The sequence below is a fragment of the Bubalus kerabau genome, chromosome 23, assembly GCF_029407905.1.
Source record: "Bubalus kerabau isolate K-KA32 ecotype Philippines breed swamp buffalo chromosome 23, PCC_UOA_SB_1v2, whole genome shotgun sequence".
NCBI classification, from domain to species: Eukaryota; Metazoa; Chordata; class Mammalia; order Artiodactyla; family Bovidae; genus Bubalus; species Bubalus kerabau.
The window spans coordinates 39,231,763-39,256,849 of record NC_073646.1 but is presented as its reverse complement, the minus strand read 5'-3'; the positions used below and the strand labels follow the sequence as shown (position 1 = coordinate 39,256,849).

At 45.5% G+C, this 25,087-nt stretch overlaps 1 long non-coding RNA gene, 1 other non-coding gene and 1 pseudogene across 2 annotated transcripts; 2 read left to right on the top strand and 1 right to left on the bottom strand.

The window, feature by feature from the left end:
- Nucleotides 1-3,082: 3,082 nt before the first annotated feature.
- On the top strand, nt 3,083-3,155 carry TRNAG-CCC (transfer RNA glycine (anticodon CCC)). The gene has a single exon. It is a non-coding gene; the product is annotated as a tRNA-Gly (tRNA).
- A 7,337-nt stretch (nt 3,156-10,492) lies between these two features.
- LOC129637931 (uncharacterized) lies at nt 10,493-21,188 on the top strand. Its single transcript, XR_008707637.1, has 3 exons — nt 10,493-10,731; nt 19,689-19,818; nt 20,592-21,188. It is a non-coding gene; the product is annotated as an uncharacterized LOC129637931 (long non-coding RNA).
- A 1,526-nt stretch (nt 21,189-22,714) lies between these two features.
- On the bottom strand, nt 22,715-24,040 carry LOC129637930 (protein FRG1-like; annotated as a pseudogene).
- Nucleotides 24,041-25,087: the final 1,047 nt, after the last annotated feature.

The following is a 25,087-nucleotide window of genomic DNA, read 5'->3' as shown; positions in this document are numbered from 1 at the left end:
TTGCAAGATCCCAAAATCTGGCCTGAATTTCTTGCAAAACTTATGTCTTTATGTTATGAAGCTCATACATTTATGTATATGGTTCATCCCCATGTTTACGGTTCTCTTAAGATGTTTCAGAATGAGAATGTTTTATTAAAAGAGAAACTAACAATAATGTTCAAACTCCTAAGAACATCCTTTTGTGGACCTCCCAGCTCTGCAGCACGAAGGGGCAGCCGGCCAGAACAGTCACTCAATTTTCAGAACCATGGTTCTCATTTCAGTACCAAGGACATGGAGGCCAGACGACCTAGCTAGTAACTGGCAGAGACATGATTTAAACAGTTGACCGACTTCCCCGGTGGTCCAGTGGTTAAGAACCCACCTGCCAATGCAGGGGACATGGGTTCGATTTCTCCTCTGGGAAGATCCCACAGCTACAAACACATGTGCTCCAAGATTAAAGAAAAAAAAAAGATCTTGAATGAATATAAGGTATGGACATTATATCCAATAGGGTAGAGGCTACCGCAAGTGATTACTTAAAATTTTTCTCAATGTATTTATTTTTTAAATTATGAAAGTATGATAATGCATTTACAGGAGACTTGGAAAATACAGAACAAGATTACATATAGTTCCACTGTATATTACAATTAATTTTTTAAGTAGATAAATTAAGATTTTTAGTTGAAGTTTTAATAGCAAACTCAAAAATTAATAGAATGAATATATAGAAAAGTATATTTCTATACAGATGGCTAACAAACACATGAAAAGATACTCAACATCGCTCATTATTAGAGAAATGCAAATCAAAACTACAATGAGATACCACCTCACACAGGTCAGAATGGCCATTATCAAAAAGTCTACAAACAGTAAATGCTGGAGAGGATGTGGATAAAAGGGAACGCTCTTGCACTGTTGGTGGGAACGTAAATTGATACAGTCACTATGGAAGATGATATGGAGATTCCTTAAAAAACTTGGAATAAAACCACCATATGACATGGCAATCCCACTTCTAGGCATATACCCTGAGGAAACCAAAGTTGAAATAGACACATGTATCCCATTGTTCATTGCAGCACTATTTACAATAGCTAGAACATGGAAGCAACCTAGATGTCCATCGACAGATGAATGGATAAAGAAGCTGTGGTACATATACACAATGGAATATTACTCTGCCATAAAAAAGAACACCTTTGAGTCAGTTCGGTGGATGAACCTGGAGCCTATTATACAGAGAGAAGTAAGTCAGAAAGAAAGAAAAATATTGTATTCTAATGCATATATACGGAATCTAGAAAAATGGCACTGAAGAACTTATTTACAGAGCAGGAATGGAGAAATAGAGAATAGAGGTATGGACATGGGGAGAGGGGAGGAGAGGGTGAGATGTGTGGAGAGAGTAGCACAGAAATTTATCATATGTAGAATAGCCAACGGGAATTTGCTGCTTGGCCCAGGAAACTCAAACGGGCTCTGTATCAACCTAGAGGGGTGAGATGGGGAGAGAGATGGGAGGGAGTCTCAAAAGGGAGGGGATATGTGTATACCTATGGCTGATTCATGTTGAGGTTTGACAGAAAACCACAAAATTCTGAAAAGCAATTATCCTTCAATAAAAAATAAAAAAAGAAAGTAGAAAGGATATAGCAGACCTGAAAAGCACCATGAACCAATTCAACATAATTAAGATTTATACAATTTTCACACAGCAGTAGAATACAAATTCTATTCAGCTTCCCATAGACTTTAAACTTAGGGACACTGGAACATATCCAAGGGCATAAAGTGCAAAAATTTGATAATCTAAAGGTATTGAAATCATACAGACTGTGTTCTCTCATCACTATGCAATTATGGTAGAAATTAATACCAAAATATATTTGAAAATACACATATTTTCAAGTGCAGTGTGACATTTACCAAGAGAGATCTTTGACTTGGCCATTGAAAGCCTCAAAATTACAAGACTGAAAAAACACAGAGGGTGATTGAAGAGAAGAAGGCATTTAAATGAGAAATTAATATCAAGGTGAGAAATTCATATCAAAGATACTTTAAAAACCCGTGTATTTGGAAATTAAATGTCCACTTTTATTTATTTATTTTGCCCTCATAGAAAAACTTGATTGGAAAGCAGGGAAAACTACCAAGATGTGAATGAAGACAAAAAATAAAAAAAGTTCAGACAAAGTATATGACCTTGGTTTAAGTGGAAATGGAACCCTTTGGTGGTTTGTAGTTAGTGACCTATATTTTCACTTTGTGGCACTGCTGCTGCTACAGCTGAGTCGCTTCAGTCGTGTCCGACTCCCTGAGACCCCATAGACGGCAGCCCACCAGGCTCCTCCGTCCCTGGGATTCTCCAGGCAAGAACACTGGAGTGGGTTGCCATTTCCTTCTCCAAGGCACGCATGCTAAGTCGCTTCCGTTGTGTCCGACTCTATGCAACCCTATGGACAGCAGCCCACCAGGCTCCTCTGTCCGCAGGATTCTCTAGGCAATACTGGAGTGGGTTGCCGTTTCCTTCTCCTAAATGTCCACTTTTAAATAATGGGCATATCTAAGAAGGCATAACAAGGAAAATTAGGAAATATTCTTAAATTTTAACTGAAATATATAAAATCTAAAATTCAGTTCTCACTCAAACGATAGCCACCTTTCAAGGGCTTGATGGCTAGAGGGACTCGTGGCCAATGCTTCGGGCAGTTCAGAGAACATCCATTTCCACCGTCACAGAAAGGTCTGCTGGACAGTCTGTTACAGACAGACATGTGACAATTCTGCTTCTTCAAGATTTTTACTATGATATGGTGTGTGATTTTTTTTTACTTTTAACACCCATCTGTGTAAGACAAAAACCCCATTCTCCTGAAGTGGAGGAAAAAAGATCACGAGTTTGCACATGGTTTCCTGTAACTGTTTGCTCTACAGAAAGGGATTGTCTTAGGCTTTGCCTTTTAATCTTATTCACGAGTGTATCAGTCAGGGTTCTCCAAAGAAAACAGAACCAGTAGGCTATTCATGGATATAGAAGAGATTTATTATGGGAATTGGCTCACGCAATTATGGAGGCTGAGGAACTTCCCTGGTGGTCCAGTGGCTAAGACACTGCACTCCCAATGCAGGGGTCCCTGGTTCGATCCCTGGTCAGGGAACTAGATCCCACATGCTGTAATTAAAAGATCCTACATGTTGCAACTGAGATCAAAGAGGCTATGTGCCTCAACTAAGACCTGGGGCAGCCAATAAATAAATGAAAAAATACCCCCCCCCAAAATGATGGAGGCTGAGATATGTTATGATATGCCATCCATAAAGCTTCAATACTTTGGCCACCTGATATGAAGAGCTGACTCATTGAAACAGACCCTGATGCTGGGAAAGATTGAAGGCAAGAGGAGAAGGAGACGACAGAGGATGAGATGGTTGGATGGCATCACCGACTCAGTGGACATGAGTTTGAGCATGCTCTGGGAGATAGTGAAGAACAGGGCCAGTCCATAGGGTGGCAGCGAATCAGACACAACTTAGCGACTGAACAACAACGTGCCATCCATGAGCTGGAGAACTGGGACAGTGGGTGGCTTAACACTCTTGGACTAGAAGTTGGAGCTCTGATGTCGAAGGGCAGGACACGATGGATGTTCCAGCTGAAGAAGGGGACAGAAGAGGCTTCCTCTGTCCTTTTCGTTTCCTGTCTGGACCCTCAGTGGATTGGGTGATGCCAGCCCAGTTTCAGCCCATCTTTACTCAGTCTACGGATTCAAATGCTAATCCCTTCCAGAAACACCCTCAGAGATACACCCAGAAATAATGTCTCACCGGCTCTCTGGGCGGGTGTCCCTGGGCCCAGTCAAGCTGACACAGAGTTGACCTTCGCACCAAGACTGTCCTCATTCTCTCTGAATGAAACACGTGGAAGTTGAACAAGCACCAGGTGCCTGTAAGGCCTCCTGTGACGGAGACTGGCATTACCTCTTTGTCTTAATTTTCTATGATTTTGAATATTTTAAATTATTTAAAAAATTTTAAAGCAAATTTATTTTTTAATTGAAGGAAAATTGCTTTACAATATTCTGTTGGTTTTTGCCATACAACAGCGTGAATTGACCATAATTGTACATATATCCCCTCCCTCTTGAACCTCCTTCCCCTCCCCCACACCACCCCTTTAAGTCATCACAGAGCACCAGGCTAGGCTCCCTGCGTTTTATTTTTATTTTTTTAATAATTTTTTAAAAATTGAAGTATAGTTGATTTCCAGTATTGTGTTCGTTTCAGGTGTACAGCATTGATTAAATTATATATATATATATGTGCTACTGTATCTGGGGGCTTCCCAGGTGGCTTGGTGGGTGAAGAATCTGCTTGCAAAGAAGGAGATGCAGGCAGATGCGGGTCTGATCAGATGGCATTTCCCAGATGGCGCTCGTGGTAAAGAGCTGTCTGCCAGTGCCAGAGATGTAAGAGACATGGGTTCGATCCCTGGGTCGGGAAGAAGCCCTGGAGGAGGGCATGGAACCCACTTCAGTATTCTTGCTTGGAAAATCCCATGGACAGAGGAACCTGGTGGGCAGCAGTGCATCGGGTGGCAAAGATTCGGATATGACTGAAAGATTCGGATATGACTGAAGCGACTAAGCTGTCTCTCTCCATATCTATCTATTTATCTGTTATACCTATTATATTTATCTCTCTGTATATAATATATATTCTTTTTCATATTCTTTTCTATTATGACTTATTACAGGATATTGAATACAGGTCCCTGTGCTATACAATAGGATCTTGTTATTTCTCTATGTTATACACAATAGTTGGCATCCGTTAATCCCAAGCTCCTACTATTATCCCTTCCTCCCTTTTCCCTTTGGTAACCATGCATTTGTTTTCTGTGTCTATGAGTCTATTTCTATCTTGTAAATAAATTCATTTGTATCATTTTTTTTTAGATTCCACATATAAGTGATGTATCATGGTGTTTGTCTTTCTCTGTCTGACTTCACTTAGTGTAATAATCTCTAGGTCCATCCATGTTGCTTCAAATGGCATTATTTCCTTCTTTCTTATGGCTGAATAATACTCCACTGTGTGTGTATACCACATCTTCTTGATCCATTCATCTGGTTAGGCTGCTTCCATGTCTTGGTTATTGTAAATAATGCTTCTGTGAACCCCGGGGTGCATGAATCTTTTCAAATCAGAGTAAAACTATTTTAGAACGAAGGACCTTCCCCCGACCTTTCTGTGCTGAATTCCAAGCGTTTTATTGTCCAGTGGCCATGGGTCTTGAAGTGTCTTTCAATCTTGCACCTCTGGAAACGTGTCATCTTGTAGTAGGCTGTCACCCAGCCTGGGTCTGTAGGAGAGGGGCGTGTGCTACAGGTCAGACTCGGGTTGAAAGCGCGACCTTGGTGCTCGAGTTCTCTGGGCTCCAGACGATTCATGGGAACATCCTGTACCACCCCCCTGCAGAGCCACGTAGGGACTCGGAACGTGAGAGAGGACAGCGTGAGGCATGGAGGCGGGTCTCGGAAGCCATTGCCCCCTAGACCTTGGACCCCTTCCAGCTCCAGGCTGGACTCGGCCTCCCCCTCATCACCTCTAAAAATAGGATTTGGAAGTTCTCCCCCTTGTGACATAATGCATCTCTCGATCATAGGCAGGAAGTGAATGCTTTCCTGCCAGGCCGGCTGGGTCCCCGGGAGGTGGGCTGGGAGGGACATTCCTCTTCTGTTTCACCATAGACCGTTTTGGGGAACTTAATCTAAGCATGCTTTCTTCAGTCCGAAAACACGGTGTCTCTTCGAAATTACACAGCAAAATAGACTGCCTGGATCTGGGTGATCCTGGATATTTAGATGTCATGAACAACGGGTGGTCGAGTATGAGTCGTCACCCCCTCCATCTGCCTGAACTCTGTCCTGGGCTTGGTGGGACTCATAAAAGCGGTGAGGGCATCTCAGGGAACGTGCGCAGACAGAGTTTGGCTCCTTGACCCAATGGGTGATGGAGAACTTGGTGCAACAGACGGTAGCCGGCGGGCCAAGGCTCGAGGTGTGTGATAACAGGGATACTGGTTTTCTGGGATTGGCAGTAAGAAGCGAAGGTCTTCAGTGCCTCCCAGCTGCGCATCAGGTTCTAAGGATGAGCAAGACAGAAGTTGTTCTGTCTATCCGTGGGTTGGGGAGAAAAGTGACTCTCAGACCAAACTGCCTGTGAGTGCTGAGGAATCTCCCAGGGGCTGGGGGGCATCCCAGAAGTGGCTCTCAGACCCCTGTTCACTCCCCGGCCAGTGCCCTGGATGGGGACTGGTGCTTCTAACACAGGAACCTCCGCTCAGCCCAGTTTAACTGGTTCACGGAGGCTTGCCGAGCCCCTGCGGGAAGCCGGCAGGCCTGTGCCAGGAGCTACAGTTTGCAACAGACGACTCGTTTGAGATGCTGTTTCTGGGCTGATGGAGCAGGATGTCACCTCCCTGTCCTGGGCAGAGACTGGAGCACCCCTATACCCCTTGTCCTTCCAACCCATGAGATCCAAAGCTCCCCAGTCTCGGATGAAGCCAGCCCTCCAATGCCTCTGCCCTATAAAAGCAGAGAGGCTGACAGTCTGGTCCCGCCTGTGCCCTGGCCTGCAGCCCTCTTGCCCAGTGGCCCCCAAGCTCTCATTGCATCATCCAAGTCCATCCTCCCCTCTGTGACTGAGGGCCAGTTCCCGCCGCCACCCTGAACACCAGCACCAGCCTTGCCCTCCTTTCCTCAGCTATTTGCCCAAGAAAGACCCTTATTGTGTGTGCCCGCTGTTGATTTAGTCATGTCCAACTGTTTGTGACCCCATGGACTGTAGCCCGCCAGGCTCCTCTGTCCATGGGATTCTCCGGGCAAAAATACTGGAGTGGCTGGCCATGCCCTCCTCCAGGGGATCTTCCCGACCCAGGGATCGAACCTGCACCTCTTAGGTGTCCTGTATCGGCAGGCAGGCTCTTTACCACTTGTGCCACCTGGGAAGCCCAAGGCCCTTTTCCCTGCCACTCAGTGTCTAAAACAAACTGTGAAAACAGGGAACAAGAGAGGAGAGTCAGGTTTTGCTCTGCTGCTTGAAGTGATTTGTTATAAGTTCTAATGGAAGCAAAACACCACTTAAGATGACAAATGGGGGGAAGCCACAGTAATTGGATTTGCTGTTAAGTGGGTGTATTGCTACCAAATTGGACAGAAAATTACCGGGGACTCTTGGCGTGAGGACGATGGCGTCTCCAATGGTGGTGAGGGAGCCTCATCAGCCCTCCCTGTCTCGCTTCTTCCCGGTTGGCTGCAGCCTCTGTGTTTTCCCCGGGGTTCCCGGGTCCCTGCAGACCATCTGGGCCTCAGGGGCACCCAGCCCGCCTGGTGGTCGCAGCCTGGCACTTTTTTTTTTTTCCCCAGTTCTGACTCTGATTGCTTAAGATTCCCCATCGGATCCCCATCAGATCAGACAGTTGCCCCACTTCCTGTCATCACTGCCCCCCGCAAACAGGAGTGCTTGTTGTGTTGAAGATGTCACTGTGTTTACTGTGGGGGAAAGGAGAATGCAAGCTGGCAAGGAGGAGAAAACGGGGTGGGGTGTGGGGGTGGGGAGTCACTATTTGATGGGGTGGAGTTTCAGTTAGGGTCAGTGACTGAGTTCTGCAGATGGCGTGTGGATGGTTGAGCAACAAGGTGAATGGACTTAAAGCCCCTGAACTGGACGCTTACAGATGGGAAACATCACGTTACCTATTTTACCACAATAAAAACTTTTAAAAAAGTCTTTTTTGAATGGAGAAATAACAGTTTCTGGGATCTTGAGCGATCTGGCTCAATCAGGAGGCCAGTGGCTCCAGGCGCCCTTTCTTTCTTGGAGCCTTCTCTGCCTGTCTCTACCTCTCTCCCGGCCTCTGTCTCTACTTCTGTCTTTGTCTGTCTCTGTCTTTCTCTTACTCTCTTACTTGAGTGCCTCCAGACCCTTCCCACCCTCTGGTTCCCCAGCCACAGACCATAACCATCTGTTACGGACTGAACTGTGCGTACCCCAAATTCATGTGTTGAAGCCCAACCCCCAAGGTGGCATTTGGGGGTGGTTCCTTGGGGAGGTAATTAAGTTTAGACGAGGTCATGAAGGTACAACCCCCACGATAGGATTAGTGTGTTTATAAGAGGAGGAAGCGGAGAAGGCAATGGCAACCCACTCCAGTACTCTTGCCTGGAAAATCCCATGGACGGAGGGGCCTGGTAGGCTGCAGTCCATGGGGTCGCTAGGAGTCGGACACAACTGAGCGACTTCACTTTCACTTTTCACTTTCATGAATTGGAGAAGGAAATGGCAACCCACCCCAGTGTCCTTGCCTGGAGAATCCCAGGGACGGAGAGCCTGGTGGGCTGCCGTCTATGGGGTCGCACAGAGTTGGATACGACTGAAGCGACTTAGCAGCAGCAGCAAGAGGAGGAAGAGGGACTCCCCTGGTGGTCCTGTGGCTAAGATACCATGTTCCCAATGCAGGGGCCCGGGTTTGATCCCTAGTCAGGGAACTAGATTCCACATGTTGCAACTAAAGATCCCACATCCCTCGTGCCACCACTAAGACTTGCACAGCCAAACCTAACCCCTCCCCCGCCTCTCTCTCTCTCTCCGACTTGGGAGGACACAGCAAGAAGGTGACCATCTGTAAGCTGGCTGTCTATGAGCCGGGAAGAGGGCCCTCACCAAAAGTCAGGTCTTCTTGACCTTAGACTCCAGCCTCCGTATCTGTGAGAAATAGATGTCGGTTTAAACAGCCCAGTCTCTGGTCTTCGGCTGTAGCAGTGCCATATGAAGCGGACACCTATCACCTGTAGGTCTGCAGACCTGGCCCCCCCACCCCCTTCTGAGCCTCTGCCTCTCAGAGGAAAGAGTGCCTGCAAGGATTGTTCCCTGCTTCCTAGAGGGTGTCACAAAAGGGCCCAAGCTGTCACCTCCCTCCCGGTTGCTATGGAGACCCACGGGGAGGTTCCCCATTTTCCCCATCCCCCAACCCCCGGCAACCACTTCTACTTTCTATCTCTATGAGTTTGACTTTTTTTTTTTTTAGATTCCACATATAAGTGATACCATATTTGTATTTGTCTTTCTCTGTCTGGCTTATTTCACTTAACATTGTGCCCTCAAGGTCCACCTGTGTGAGCTCACTCACTCACTTGTATCCGACTCTTTGTGACCCCACGGACAGTAGCCTGCCAGGCTCCTCTGTTCATGGGATTTCCCAGGCAAGAATACCGGAGTGGGTTGCCATTTCCTTCTCCAGGGGAATCTTCTGGACCCAGGGATTGAACCCGTGTCTCCTGCACTGGCCGACGGATTCTTTACCGCTGAGCCACCTGGGAAGCCCCAAGGTCCATCTGTGTTCTAACAAATGACAGGATTTCCTTCTTTCTCACGGCTGAATAATATCCCATTCCTCATGCCCCGCATCTTCTGAAGCCATTCATCTGTGATGGACACCTAGGCTGTTTCTCTATCTTGGCCATGGTGAATAATGCTGCCATGAACATGGCAGTTCCAGTATCCTTTTTTAAATGTCCTTTGGCTCCATACCCAGAAGTGGGATTGCTGGATCATTTGGCAGCTCTATTTTTAATTCTTGAGGAATCTCCAAGCTGTTTTTCCTAGCGGCTGCACCGATTTACATTTCCACTAACATTGCACAAAGGTTCCCTTTTCTCCACGTCCTTCCTGCCTTTCTGATCATCACCATCCTAACAGATGTGTGGTGATAGCTCATTGTGGTTTTGATTTGCATTTCCCTGATGCTGAGCCTCTTTATGTACCCGGGGGTCATTTGCATGTCTTCCTTGGAAAAACGTATATTCGGTTCTCGTGCCCAGTTTTAAACCAGATTTTTTTTTTTAACTCTATTGAGTTGTGAGAGTTCTTTGTACCTTTTGGATGTTAAGCCCTTATCAAGTGGCTGATTGCAACTATTTTCTCCCATTTTGGAGGTTGCTTTTTCATTTCATTTTCCTGGTGGCTCAGATGGTAAAGAATCTGCCTGCAGTGGAGGAGACCTGGGTTTGATCTCTGGGTTAGGAAGAGCCCCTGGAGGAGGGCATGGCAACCCACTCCAGTAATCTTGCCTGGAGAACCCCGTGGAGAGAGAAGCCTGGTGGGCTACAGTCCAAGGGGTCGCAAAGAGTCGGACACGACTGAGTGGCTAACACTTTTCATTTCATGGATGCTCTCACTTGCTGGGCAGGAGCTTTGGAGTTAGCAGAGGCCCCTTTGTTTATCTCTGCTTTTGTTGCGCTGTCTTTAGTCCATCGCCAGCCTTTGATCTTCGCACCAGATCAGACTAAGCTGAGAGCTGGTCAGTCCTCCAGCCTCACTTCTGAAGAATCTGTTGGCTCTGCTTCTTCCACGGGGCCTTGTCCAGGTTTTGTATTTGTTTAGAGGTTATTTTTAGCTGGCTGGACCAGTGTTTGAGGTAAATCGTGTGGGTACTTACGCAGCATTATTTTTTTAAATGATCATGACTATTTTCAACTGGGTATAAGTTCTTAGGCAGAAACATTTCCTTTTTAAGGCGCCGTTTTTCTGGCAGTTAAGAAGACTAATCTGAAAGATTAGCCAAAATAGCTGCTTGTTGAATTGCTTGAGTCCGGGAAAGACGGGCGCTGCTTCTGTTGAAGACGCTCGCTGGGGTGAAAAGGAAGGAGAGACCGAGGATTGCTGTGGACGCCGGTGAGCAGTGAGCTCCTTTCTAGAACCAAGATTTCTTTGTTTCTCTTTCTTTCTTCCTTTCTAAAAACTAGAAAACTCACCTTCATCAACGATTAAGAGCATAAACTTGACCCAGAGACCCATCCCCCCAAATTCAAGTTAAAGAAAGTCCATTGAGACTTCCCTGGGTGGTCCAGTGGTTAAGACTCCTCTCTCCCAAGGCAGTGGGCAGAGGTTCAATTCCTGGTTGGAGAACTAAGATCCCGATGCTGCATAGCATGTCCAAAAAAAAAAGAATCACTGGAAATAATAAGTGCAGACTGCCAGATCCTATCCCAGGAGAGCTCGATTTAGAAAAACTGGGGAGGCCCTGCAATCTGCATCTTTTCATTCATCCAGGTGGTTTATAGACTGCACTTTCTGAAACGGTGATAAATACAGATGTCCAGAGTCATCTGATTTTTATTAATCCATCAGATTGAAGGATGGAGAACTTTTTTTGGACCCAAGTTGAAAGACATGTTTAAAATAGTTCAATAAAGTCCCAAAGAATTCACCCCCATAAAATATAGGTTAAATGAAAATGGAAGAAATATTTTAAAATTTTTGATGAAAGTAGGTTTTGTTAATCCAGAGGAATTTTATTATCTGTCTCCATATGAGTTTTTAAAAAAATATTTATTTATTTGGCTGCGCTGGGTCTTAGTTGTTGTATGTGAACTCTGACCTGTGGCAGGTGGGATCTAGTTCCCTGAGCAGGGATCAGATCCAAGCCCCTTGGCATTGGGAACATGGCGTTTTAACCACTGGACTACCCAGGAAGTTCCCCCCCATATGAGGTTTTGTTTTTTTTTTAACTTTGAACAAGTAATAATTCTAGATTTCACAGGAAGTTGCCAAAATGTATAGGAAGGTGCTCTTCAAACAGTTTTGTCCAATGGTGATACCTTGCATGACTATCGTAATATAATATTTTTCTATACAGATAGTAACATACATGTAGATAGTAGACATGAGGTATAATAACTGGGAAACTCACATTGATATAATCTACAGAACCAATTTAGATTTCACTAGTTTTACTTGTGTGTGTGCGTGTGTGTGTGTGTATGTGCCTGTATGCAGTTTTATCACACATGTTGATTCATGTAAACAGCGTCACGATTAAGACACAGAATTGTCCTATCAGCACAAGGGGTCTGCGTGATACGATATCTCTTTCTGCCTTACTTACTCGTCTTCCTGCCCCACCATGGGTGGGCAACCCCTAGTTCTAATCTGTTTTCTGTCCCTATGACAGAATCATACAGTAGGTAACTTTGCGATATTGGCTTTTTTAAATCAGCATAATTCTCAGGTGTTGCATTGTATTCATCCTTTATTCATTAACACTGTTCCATGGTATAGATACATCACAGCTGGTGTGACCATTCACCTGTTCTCAGACACTTTCGTTGTTTCCACTTCAGGTTGTTACAAGTAGAGCTGCTATGAACATTCATGCACAGGTTGTGTATGAGCATAGATTTCCATTCTGCTGGGATGAATGCCCAGGAGTGCAATTGCTGGGTCATATGGAAAGAACATATTTAGTTTTGTAAGAAACCTCCAGACTGATTCCCAAAGTGGCTGTCTCATTTCACATTCCCACCAGCCATGGATGTGTGATCTGGCTTCTCCACATCATCACCAGCATTTGGTATTGTCACTATTTTTAATTTTAGCCATTCTGACACATACATAGTGATATTTCATTGTGTTCTTCATTTGCATTTCCTCAGTGACTAATGATGTTGAACATCTTTTCATGTGCTTGGCATCTCTACACTTTTTGTTGAGATATCTATGTATTTTTTTGCCCATTTAAAAATTAGATTTCTTTTTCCTTTTTTTTTTGGGGGGGGGGCATACTTCAAGGCTTGTGGAGGGACTGAATCACAGAAGTAAAAGTGCCGAGTCCTAAGCACTGGACCACCAGGTACTTTCCCTAGATTTCTTGTTTATTTTTCTGTATAGAGTGTTTTTTTACGGTTGAATTTTGATGGACATTTATGTATTCTAGATATTCCATTGAAAACATCTTTATTTTCCTTTCTGATCACAGAGGTCATGGATGCTCATTATTTTTAAACTTCCAGCACTTCTGAAATATATAATATAGAATGTGAAAGTTCCCTGATATTCTAGCAGAGGTGTAACCATATTAACTGATATCAGAGGATTTTTTTTCTTTTGCATGTACTATAAACCTATTCATGTAAGTACTTTTTTTTTTTTAACCAAAATGAGATGAATGCAAACTGCTTTACTTTGCTTTTTTTTTTTTCCCATTTCATAAGGTACCCTAGACATCTTTTCTCACGGCTGTTAGAGACCTACCTCCTATTTTTTAACATCTGCATAATAATTCAGTTGTACATGTGAAACTTCAAAACTACAATGAAAGCATTCACTTGAAAGCCAGGAAAGTTCCCATTGTATTTTGTTTCATTTACGTTGGAGATTTATCATCCTGAAGCACACGGCTGTTCAGTCCCTTAGGAGCCAAGACAACACCCAGGTTTAACTGAGCTCATGCTTGAAACTGAGGTATCAGTCATGTGGACCAGTGGTCTGTTAAATTTTTCTCAAGTTTCCTTAAGAGCCTGTGACCCTCCTCTCCCCGAGTGTTTTTTTTCTAGATGCCTTTGACTCTGGCGTGGATTAAACAGCAGGAAGAAGCAGGCCTGGGCGTCAAGCTACAGCCAGCCCTGGGAACACAGCTTTGGGTTCTTTTCTCGGCCGCTTTGTGGAAACTGATCTGACGTTTTGCACAAAAGCTTCTTCCTCTCCTTCTGATATAGATGAACAGTCGAAGTCCCAGGGCTTCCCTGGTGGCTCCGATGGTAAAGAATCTGCCGGTAATGCTGGAGACCCGGGTTCCATCCCTGGGTCGGGAAGATCCCCTGGAGAGGAGAATGGCAACCCACTCCAGTATTCTTGCCTGGAGAATCCCCATGGACAGAGGGGCCTGGTGGGCTACAGTCCTTGGGGTTGCAGAGTTGGACACGATTGAGTGACTAACACTTTAACTTCTCGAAGTCCCAGCAGTGCCTCCGTGGCTCCACGTCACCAGCGTCCTGTTCTCTCCTGACCTCCTCCCTGCCTCCTGGCTGACCCCAGCCTCCGCACCCTCCGTGTCCTTCCTCAGAGCCTCCTTCTTTGAGCTACTCCCCCCACACTCCCCCCATGGTGACCCCCATTTCCTCTCCCCCTCCAAGTCTTCGTTCCTTAAAAAAAACAGATTTGATACTTTAAGTATAGTATGTTTATCAAGATGAGTCAGTGGTACGATCTTCTGCTGCTGCTGCTAAGTCACTTCAGTCGTGTTCGACTGTGTGTGACCCCATAGACGGCAGCCCACCAGGCTCCCCGTCCCTGGGATTCTCTAGGCAAGAACACTGGAGTGGGTTGCCATTTCTAGTTTATGCTTATTGCCAACAGAAAGGCTTGGGAAAAAATGTTTCAGTAGTGTAAATGTAGCTTTTTTTTTTAATGCCCCAATTTTTTAATAAGTCCCTGCACAGCGTGCAGGATCTTGGTTCTCTGACCAGGGATCAAATTCGTGCCCTCTGCAGGGAGAGTGCCAGTCCTAACCTGCAACGGCCAGGAAGACCCTAAGGCTCTTGCATACTGTATTCAGAATATTCTCCTCCCTCTATTTTCGATAACAGAAGGAGATCCATTAAGTGATCTTTTTGTTTTCTTTTATTTGGCCCCGCTTTGCAGCCTATGGGATCTTAATTCCCCAGGTCAGGGGTCAAACCAGGGCCCCCCCCACCCCCACCCACCCAACCATGGCTGTGAGAGCCGAGTCCTTACCACTGGACTGCCAGGGAGGTCCCTTACATGACCTTCTTTGCACTAATATTCTTCCCCCTCAGTCATTGGTAACATCATTCTGTCTCTCCAGAGCAGCTAAAAATCCTCCTATCAATTGAATATGAATTGAAGGATGAACAGGACTCTGACTGCTCTCCTTCAAATGGTGATCTCTATTCACAAATTTCGTTGCTCCACAGACCTTATTATCAGGATGTTTCAAGTTGTGGTAAAATACACCTAATATAAAGTTTTACCATTTTAACCAGTTTTAAGTGTCCAGTTCAGGGGCTTTAAGGACATTCACGCTGTTAGGCACCCATCACCGCCCTCATCTCCAGAACTCATTTCATCTTCCCCAACTGAAGCTCTGCTCCCCTTAAACACTCACTCCCGGTTCACCGCCCCCTCCGCAGCTCCTGCGCCCACTCTTCTACTTTCTGTCCCCATGAATATGTCCTCCAGGGACTTCACAGAAGTGGGATCACACAGTATCTGTCCTTTCGTGTCTGGTTTATTTCACTCAGCATCTTGTCCTCAAGGTTCACCTGCATTGTAGTGGGTGCCAGAAGCTCCTTTCTCTCTAAAGCTGAAGAGCATTCCGTTGTGTGGAGGGATGCATTCTGTTTACCCATTTATCATCCGTCTGGGGACAAGAGTTGTGTCCGTTTTTTGGCTGTTGTGAATAATGCCTCGTTGTCTTTTCGTTTAGTGTAAAGTTATGTTCCACAAGCGTAGGAATTGTTGTCTGTTTCGACCATGGATATATTTCATATGCTTAAAACAGAGCCTGGTACACAGTAGCTACTTACTGAGTGAATGAATGCATGAATGCGCTCCTCTTTGCCCATTGCTGTTGCTGGGGTGCTGTGTTCAAAGGCTCTCCAGCCGTCATGCATTAGAGGTTCTAGGTCCATTTGGCCAGCACTTTGTCCAGGTGCCTGCCCATTCATTCATTCATATTTATTCTGCTTTTACTATGTGCTGGGCCCTGAGCCAGACACAGGACGCATGGTGAGCAAAACCAGGCCAAGTCCCTGATTTCTGGGCTCTAACAGGGGACACAGACATCGTCAGATCATCGCACAGACTTCTTGTTAAAGAGAGCCATGGAAAGGCATTTCTCCTCCACGCTTTTTCCACTGGATCCAAGTGGCCCACTTGTTCTTTTTTACTGTTGAGTTTTGAAAATTCCTTATGTATTCTCAGTACGAGTCCTTTGTTAGCTATGTGATTTGCAAATAATCTCTCCCAGTCTGTGATGTGTCTTTTCATTCCCTTATCAGCATCTTCTGTAGAGCAAATCTCTTTAGTTTTAATGAGGTCCAATTTATCCCTTTTTTTGCCTTTATGGAAATGAGATGATCTTTTTTTTTTTTTTTTGCTCGTAAGACATGACATGAAATTGACCATTAGTGGCCGCTTAGCACATTCGGAACACTGGGCGACCGTCACTACTGTCTAGCTCCAGACGTTGTCATCAGCCCAGGAGGAAACCCCAGGCTCATCCCCTCCTCTGCACAGCCTGTTTTCTACCTCTGCGCATCTGCCAGCATTTCACAGATAAATGGAACTATGTTATGACCTCTGGTGTCTGGCTTCTTTCACTGAGCGTGGTATTTTCAGATGACAGAGTTTTGATCAGACTTGTGGCTCTGCAGTGACAGTCTGCATTCCTGTCGGGTCCTCCATCAGCATAACATTTTTTGGTGGGGAGCCACACCGTGTGACTTGTGGGATCTTAGTTCCCTGACCAGGGACTGAACCACCTGCCCCTTTATTTATTTGGCTGCATCGAGTCTTAGTTCGGCATGCTGGATCCTCACTGTGGCACACGGGCCCCGGAGTGCCCAGGCCCCGGAGTGCACAGGCTTAGCTGCTCTATGGCACATGGAATCTTAGTTTCCTGACCAGAGATCGAACCCGCATCCCCTGAATTGCAAGGTGGATTCTTAACCATGGGACCACCAGGGAAGTTCCTCTATCTCCTTTTATATCTGAATCTGCCCACTCCTCCCTGTCCATCTCCACTCCCACCATCCGAGCTTGTGCCCTCATTTTTGCTGCTGCTGCTGCTAAATTGCTTCAGTCATGTCTGACTCTGCGCTACGGACCATAGTCCGCCAGGCTCCTCTGTTCAGGGGATTCTCCAGGCAACAATACTGGAGTGGGTTGCCATGCGCTCCTCCAGGGGATCTTCCTGACCCCGGGATCGGATCCGCATCTCTTACCTCTCCTGCATTGGCAGTCGGGTTCTTTACCACTAGGCCTTTGTCTTTGACCTGCATCAAATTCCAAACTTGCTTTTCTGCCTCCTGTCTTAACCCTCCAAACCTCCCTCCTCCCACACACATCTTTCCAAAACGCAAACGTGACCCAATCCCCTTTCCCAATCCTTACCCAAGTAATGACTCTCAGGCACCTCTCATCAAAGTCTGGGGCGATTAATCACTACATTAAAAGACTCATGGTGTGGGGAAATGTAACTCACAGTCAGGAGGTGCTTTACCTCACTTTATCCCAGCCCACTCTTGATCCTACCTGGGGAAAAAAAAAAAAAAAAGAATGTGATGGAGCTCAGAGCATATGGTATTTTTAGAAACGGAAAGTAGGTTCTTTACTTGGGAAACATGTAAGTATTCTGAGTCCACCCATCCATGAAAAAATCACCTTCAAACCCTCCAGGCCCTGAGGATTCCAGATAGAAAGGTAAAAAGATGGTATATTCTTAAACTAGTCATTTAATTGGAAATGGAAAAATTAGGTGCTTTTTTTTTCCCCCTATTTTTCGGGTGCACCACATAGCTTGTGAGATTTTAGTTCTCCGACCAGGGATCGAACTCACAGCCCCTGCAATGGAAATGCACTTTCTTTCTCTGGCGGTGTCAAGCCTTCGCTGAGGCACGTGGGGTCTTCACCGTGTCACGTGGGGTCTTCTCGCTGCAGTGCATAGACTCTGGCTGCAGTGCTTGGGCTCAGTAGTTGGGGCAGGTGGGTTTAGTCGCTCTGCGGCAGGTGGGATCTTAGTTCCCCGACCAGGGATCAAACTCCAATTCCCAGCATTGCAGGGTGGATTCTGGACCACCAGGGAAGTCCCAGGCCTGTGCTTTTCAACCACACAGCAGCTCTTAGGTGGGTCAGCAATGAAAACAAGGATTTGGCCGGGGACGCTGGGTGCATGAGGCCAGGTGAGCAGATCCAGGCATTCAAAGGTCCCTATTGACAAATAAACATTTGCCCCATGGGACCCAACCACCCAGCATCTCCCCAACATGCACCTTTTAAGTGTCAGCAAATGAAACAGATAGAACCTTGAACTTAAAACGGGATGCTTGCTTTTTGGCAAATCCATTGTAAGGACCATCGGTTTTCAGAGGTTGTTTTTCACTGACCCTTTGGAGTATGAGGCTGCACTTAGGTGTACCTTCAAATCGTAGCTGTTTCAGAAATTCATATCAGGAGACCTTCGTTGCTGGTTTCTTACACGGTACGTGGTAAGACCATTTGGGAAATTTAATAAAATTTCATAGTCAACCAAACAAATGAAAAAAGCCTTTTCAGAGGAGGAAAATGGAAATAACTTTTTAAATGCCCTTTGTCTTTTAACCATGGAGTTTTGCCTTGACTGTGGCTGCTTGCCACTGTCGTTTTTAGAGCTGAGGTCTCATGCATAAAGCCTAGAATTCTTCTGTTGAAAGGAACTTCCTTCTGCTATTTTATCACCTTCCTGGTTTTGTCTAATCTCAGCCAGATTACGGTCATATTTCTTGGCTTTTTTTAATGTGCACATTAAAATTTCAAACACAGAGTCTTTGTTCTGCAGTCTTGACTTTTCGTGCACCCTTAGACATATTTTGGGACTCTTACAGAGAAGAATGTTTTGCTTTAAATGATCTTATATCGTTAAGCCTACTTTGTCATGTTCAACTTCTCAAATTTTCATGCATTCTGATGAGGTATTCTATTTAAAGAGTATTTTGTTTTAATTAAGCCCATCTTAAGAGACATTTGGTTTTTGCCAAGAATGTGCTTTCTCCCTTACAAATCAGTTATATTTATAACATTCATAAACTAACTTACTAGCAAAGGCAAAATCTCAGCTGCACTGTGGCTGTGTCTTCTAAGTTCATGGGGGACCAAGGAAAAAAAGAACAGGTTAAGCGAAATCAAGACAAATAAAGACACTTAAACACACGTGGACTTTATTTCCAATATTTTTTTTCCTTCTGAAATACTGGGTTTTAAAGTTGTTTTATAGACAAATTTCTCATCTCTGGAAAGAAGGCGGAGGGTAGGTTGCTATGTTTGTGAGCAAATTGTGGAGAAAACTACATTGGAAATTCCAATTCTTCCTTTGTTCTATTAGGCTGCATCTAAAAATTTAAGTTTATCTTTTCCTGATATGATAATAAATACCCACGTAATAGAGTATATAGAAAATAACAGAAAAATAGAGACAAGAGAATGAAAGTCATCTATCTCTTATCAAAAGGCAACCACTGTTACTATTTTGGTCTATTTTGTTCATAATATTTTACATGTAGCTTTCTTACGTGGTTAGGATCACATCATATACAATAATTTTTTATCCTGTGTTTTTATTGTGGTAAAAATACACATAACAAAATCCGTCATTTGAACCATCCTTAAATGTACAGTTCAGTGGTGGTGAGTGCCCATCACCACCTGTGTGTACCATGCATGTACGCTCAGGTCGTGTCTGACTCTTTGCCACCCCATGGACTGTAGCCCGCCAGGCTCCTCTGTTCATGGAATTTTCCAGACAAGAATACTGGAGTGGGGTGCCATTTCCTTCTCCAGGGAATCTCCCCAACCCAGGAATCGAACCCGAATCTCCTGCATCTCCTGCATTGGCAGGCAGGTTCAGGAGACACCTTGTTTTCAATCCTCTGGGACAGGCGAACGCAGTGTCTCTAGCTAGGTGTGCCTATTATTAAATTCCACACCTCAGTGGATAGTTCTTGCTGAGGTGTGTGGAGGGAAAGGTGAAGAAGTAAAATGTGCCTCCAAGGTCACAGGCACTCAGAACTGCCTGGTGGGATGCAGACGAAAAAAATCCTCCAGCAACTGAGTTACAGCTTGTGTCTTTGCCACAGGACTCCTCACCACATCCTGATACGCCACTTCTTGCTTCCAGGGAAGAGTACCTGGGATTTAGACTGGTAAACAAGTCAACTCTTGGTTGTCAGTGATGGCCGGGGACAAGGATGATGCATAAGTAAACAGGTAACTTTCAAAGTGCATTTTAGCTACTATCATTGTAATTTCTTCCCCTACCAAATTTTCTCTAAGTAGCAAAATGGGATTATTTGGAAGGTGGTTCCTTTCTTCTGGGCTTCCCTTGTGGTTCAGCTGGTAAAGAATCCGCCTGCAATGTGGGAGACCTGGATTCCATCCCTGGGTTGGGAAGATCCCCTGGAGAAGGAAAAGGCTACCCACCAGTATTCCGGCTGGAGAATTCCACGGACTGTATAGTGCATGGGGTGGCAAAGAGTTGGACTCAACTGACCGACTTTCACTTTCACTTTCCTTTGTTCTATTTTTTTCTTCTTTCCTGGTCTTGTGGGGTGTGGACAGTCCAAGGGCTGGATACTCATTGTCCAAGTAAGAAATAGCTAGAAAGATGTTAGATGAGAATACCTCTATAGACTATAGAAGAAGTCTAAAGAAGAAATACAGATGGCCAATAGACACACGAAAAGATGCTCAACATTGCTAATTACCAGAGAAATGCAAATTAAACTATAATAAGGTACCACCTCGTACCGATCAGAATGACTATCATTAAAAACTCTACAACTAACAAATGCTAGAGAGGATGGGGAGAAAAGGGAACCCTCCTACACCGTTGGTGGGCATGCAAGTTGGTGCAGCCACTATGGAAAACAGTACTCAGAAAACTAAAGAGAGAATTATCATATGATCCAGCAATCCCACTCCTGGGCATATGTCTGGACAAAACTCTAATTCAAAAAGATACTGTACCCCTCTGTTCATAGCCGCACTATTCACAATAGTCTGGACATGGAGACAATCTAAACGTCCCTCGACCTACGAATGGACAGAGAAGACATGGTGCGCATATCAGCAGAATACACTACTCAGCCACGAAAAGAACGACATACTGCCACTGGCAGCCACGTGGGTGCAACTAACGATGATCATACTAAGTGAAGTAAGTCGGAAAGAGAAAGACAAATAACATATGACATCACTTATATGCGGAATCTACACTATAACACGGATGAAGGTAAGGTAAGTCACTTCAGTCGTGTCTGACTCTGTGTGACCCCATAGACGGCAGCCCACCAGGCTCCCCCGTCCCTGGGATTCTCCAGGCAAGAACACTGGAGTGGGTTGCCATTTCCTTCTCCAATGCATGAAAGTGAAAAGTGAAAGTGAAGTCGCTCAGTCGTGTCCGACTCTTAGCGACCCCATGGACTGCAGCCCTCCAGGCTCCTCCGTCCATGGGATTCTCCAGGCAAGAGTACTGGAGTGGGGTGCCATTGCCCTCTCCAGAACCTGTCTACAAAACAGACTCACAGACACAGAGAATGGACTTCCGGTTGTCAAGAGGGAGGGGCTGGGGGTGGACTGAGTGCAAGGCTGGGGCTAGCGGATTTACGCTATTGTCTATAGAATGGATGAACGACAAGGTCCTACTGTATGGCACGAGGAACTATTCCATCTCCTGTGATAAACCATAATGGAAAAGAATATTTGAAAAAGGAATGCATGTATCTGTATAACTGAATTAATTTGCTCTACAGCAGAAATCAACGCAACACTGTAAATCAACTATACTTCAATAGAAAAACATTGTTTAACGTTAGATGATGAACTAGAAATTAATAGGTGTCCCACGTGCTGTTTTTGGAAAATCAAAGTTCAACCTGACTTCATGGGACGGTCCCTCTACCTTAGACCCCGGGCTCTGAGATTTCCCGACAGAAGGCAACTTCATGCTGTTTTATCTTCAGGATCAACTACCAGTCGGCTCCACGTCCAGTGCCCAGCTCAGTGGGCAGCTCCCCCTGGTTTCTGGTTGTGGGAGATTCAGGTGAGGGCTGGGGAGAAACCATCTTTCCTCCACCATCCCCCATCTCTTTTCATATTCTGGTTATTAATAATTAATTCTCCCCGTTAATTCTCAGTGCTCTGTTCTTTTGGACCAGGCCAAAGCACACTTTGCTTTTCCTATTTCCTTTCACTCTAATCATGAAATCCCTCCAGGCTGAAGCTTCTTCTCAGAAACCTGGCAATTAGAAGAGGCAGCGGGTCTCTCGCCAACACTTCATTTGGAGCCGCGTCATCAATAATTAATCCCAAGTTTCGCTCAGCACACAAATGCACCGGGTGAGATAGGCGAGGGCGCGGGCGCCTTCTCTCCTGGGTTTTTACCCGCGTTCGCGAAATCCAGGAAGCGGACGCAGCCCGTTCCATTAGCAGGAGTGAGCCGTCCGCTCTGGAACACTTAGGAAACCGCAGCCCAGACGCCTCTCTCCTGCACTTCAACTTGAGAGTTGTTCGTGCAGCTGTTGTCTAAGGCCCAGGACAGCACTTTCTCCCACCGGCATCTCACAGGCCCGCCGAGAATGCAGCTGTCCTGCGCACGTTTTTATTTTGACTTGTTGCCTACTGAGTCGCATCCCTGGGGATGACGGTGGAGGGTGAAGGGTGGATTCCGAAGGGGCTGTGGTCACCTCGACCCAGATTCAGTCTGTGGCTAAAACAGTCACTGTGAAAGGGATCTAGATGGGTTGGTGGGCTTCTATTTTTTTTTTTTTTTTCCTTCCTTCCTTCCTTCCTCCCCTTCCTTCCAGGGAGGGGGCTGGGGAACTAGTCTTTAATGAGGACAGAGTTTCAGTTTGGGGAGATGACAAAATTCTGGAGGTGGATGGTGGTGGTGGTGGTGGTGGTTGCGTGACAACGTGAATGTACTTCCTTCCCCTGAACCAGATACTTTGCGATGGCTAACCTGGTACATTGTATGTTGTGCAGATTTTCCCACAAAAATGTATACAACTTTCTTAAAAAACAAATCTTTTTTTTTAATTCTTGTAAAAACACTGATTTTATTATTCAGAAAAAACAAAAGGAAAAGACAGAAACAAAATCCTGGTCATTCGCAGTATCTATCAGCTTTCAGTTTGGCCCTCCTGTCCAGAAGTGTTTCATGCAAGAATCCATGTTTCTGGGCCTTTTTCAGAATTTTACTGTCTTCTTTACTTATATTAAGCTTGTGGTCCTGGAAGCTCTGGAATATTTTTAGGTAATTGATTTCACACTTGGAGAAGGCAATGGCACCCCCCCACTCCAGTACTCTTACCTGGAAAATCCCATGGCTGGAGGAGCCTGGTAGGCTGCAGTCCATGGGGTTGCTAAGAGTCGGACACGACTGAGTGACTTCACTTTCACTTTTCACTTTTCATGCATTGGAGAAGGAAATGGCAACCCACTCCAGTGTTCTTGCCTGGAGAATCCCAGGGACAGGGGAGCCTGGTGGGCTGCCATCTATGGGGTCACATAGAGTTGGACACGACTGAAGTGACTTAGCAGCAGCAGCAGCAGATTTCACACTGTTTGACATTTCCTTTGTCTTCTTCTGGAATATCATCTTTTTTCTTGGTTTCTCTTTTGGCACAGGATCTGATCTGTACCATTTCTTCTTCTCCTGCCGTTTTCCTTTTTGCTTCTCTATCACCTGCTTCATTGCATCTAATAAAACAGCCATTGGAGGCCAGTAAAGCCATTTTCCCATCTTGAAAGATGGGTTCTCACTGCTCTCTAGGTCCAATTGCATCTGAACGCCCAACAAGAAGTCCATCTGAATTTATACCTAGGTATTTTCCATAGCCAGATTTCAGGGCAATTCTGGAATCAGACTGTTTGACAGCTGTAAACTGCTCTGGAGGACTAGGGCCCTCATCAGCTTCTTTTTGTGAAGCTCCCAGTGTAAAAAGTCCATTGTCAAGTGGACTTGACATACTTCTGAACTTGCACTTTAAAATGGTTCGTTGGGCACTCTATTTGGGACTTCACGTTGGGATGGAAAAAGGCCTGGGATTGGGTGGAGACGTGCCCGCTGCACTGGTGCATATGTTTTTGGGGAGCTCGGGCTCCGTCTCCACTTTCGTGCCTCCCTCACCCATTCCTCCTCTGGTTCACGTGTTTGGCCACAACCATGGCCGAATACGCCTATGTGAAGTCCGCCAAACTCGTGCCCAAGGGAACCTTTATCCATTTAGGTTCCTTTATCCATTTCAGTTGCTATGGTTCCTGAAATCTCACCAAAGTTTTTTACTGTCCCCCACATTCCAACAATATCAAGCGGAGTTTCTTCATCCACTTCTCTTTTTCTCTTCTCTTTGCTCTTTTTCTTCTTGCTCTTGGCCTTGGTTCCCTTAGGCACGAGTTTGGTGGACTTCACATAGGAGTATTCAGCCATGGTCGTGGCCAAACATGTGAACCAGAGCAGGAATGGGCGAGGGAGGCACAAGAGTGGAGACGGAGCCCGAGCTCCCCGAAAACGTACGCAGCAGTGGAGCGGGCACGTCTCCACCAAATCCCAGGCCTTTTTCCATCCCAACGTGAAGTCCCAAATAGAGTGCCCAATGAACCATTTTAAAGTGCAAGTTCAGAAGCATTTAGCACATTTGTGACGTTGTGAGACCACCGCCTCTAACCCACCCCCACACACTTTCCTCACCCTCGAAGGGAAACTCACAGCCAGGAAGCAGGCACTCCTCATCCACCATGCCCCCACCTCCGGCAACCTCCTCCTGGCTTTCTGTGTCTGTGTATTGACTTACTCGAGGTATTTCATGTACATGGGCTCCTGCAGCATGCGGTCTTCTGCGTCCGTCTTCTTTCGCAGGACGTGATGTTTTCGGGGTCCATCCACAGTGTAGCGTGTGTCATTGCTTTATACAGCTGAGCAGTGATTCATCGTTTACTCATCCTCCATTGATGGCTGATGGATACTTGGGAGTTTCCACCTTTAGCCATCGTTGTGTGTGTGTGTGTGTGTGTTTAATTACCATTTCATCATTTATTTTAGGAAATTTATTTTTTGTTTATTTCACTTTATTTTTGGCCGTGCCTCATGGCATGTGGCATCTTAGTTCCCCAACCAGGGGTGGAACCTGTGCCCCCTGAGCTGGAAGCATGGAGCCTTGACCAGTAGAGACCAGGGACGTCTTAAAGTTTGTTTCATTTTTAAATTAATTTTTATTGGAGTGTAGTTGCTTTACAATGTTGTATTAGTTTCTGCTGTACACCAAAGTGAATCACCTATATGTATACATACGTGTACATGTTAAGTCGCTTCAGTCGTGTCTGACTCTTTGCGACCCCATGGATGCAAACCTGCCAGGCTCCTCTGTCCATGGGATTCTCCAGGCAAGCATACTGGAGTGGGTTGCCATTTCCTCCTCCAGAGGCTCTTCCTGACCCAGGGATCTAACCTGAGTCTCTGATGTCTCCTGCATTGGCA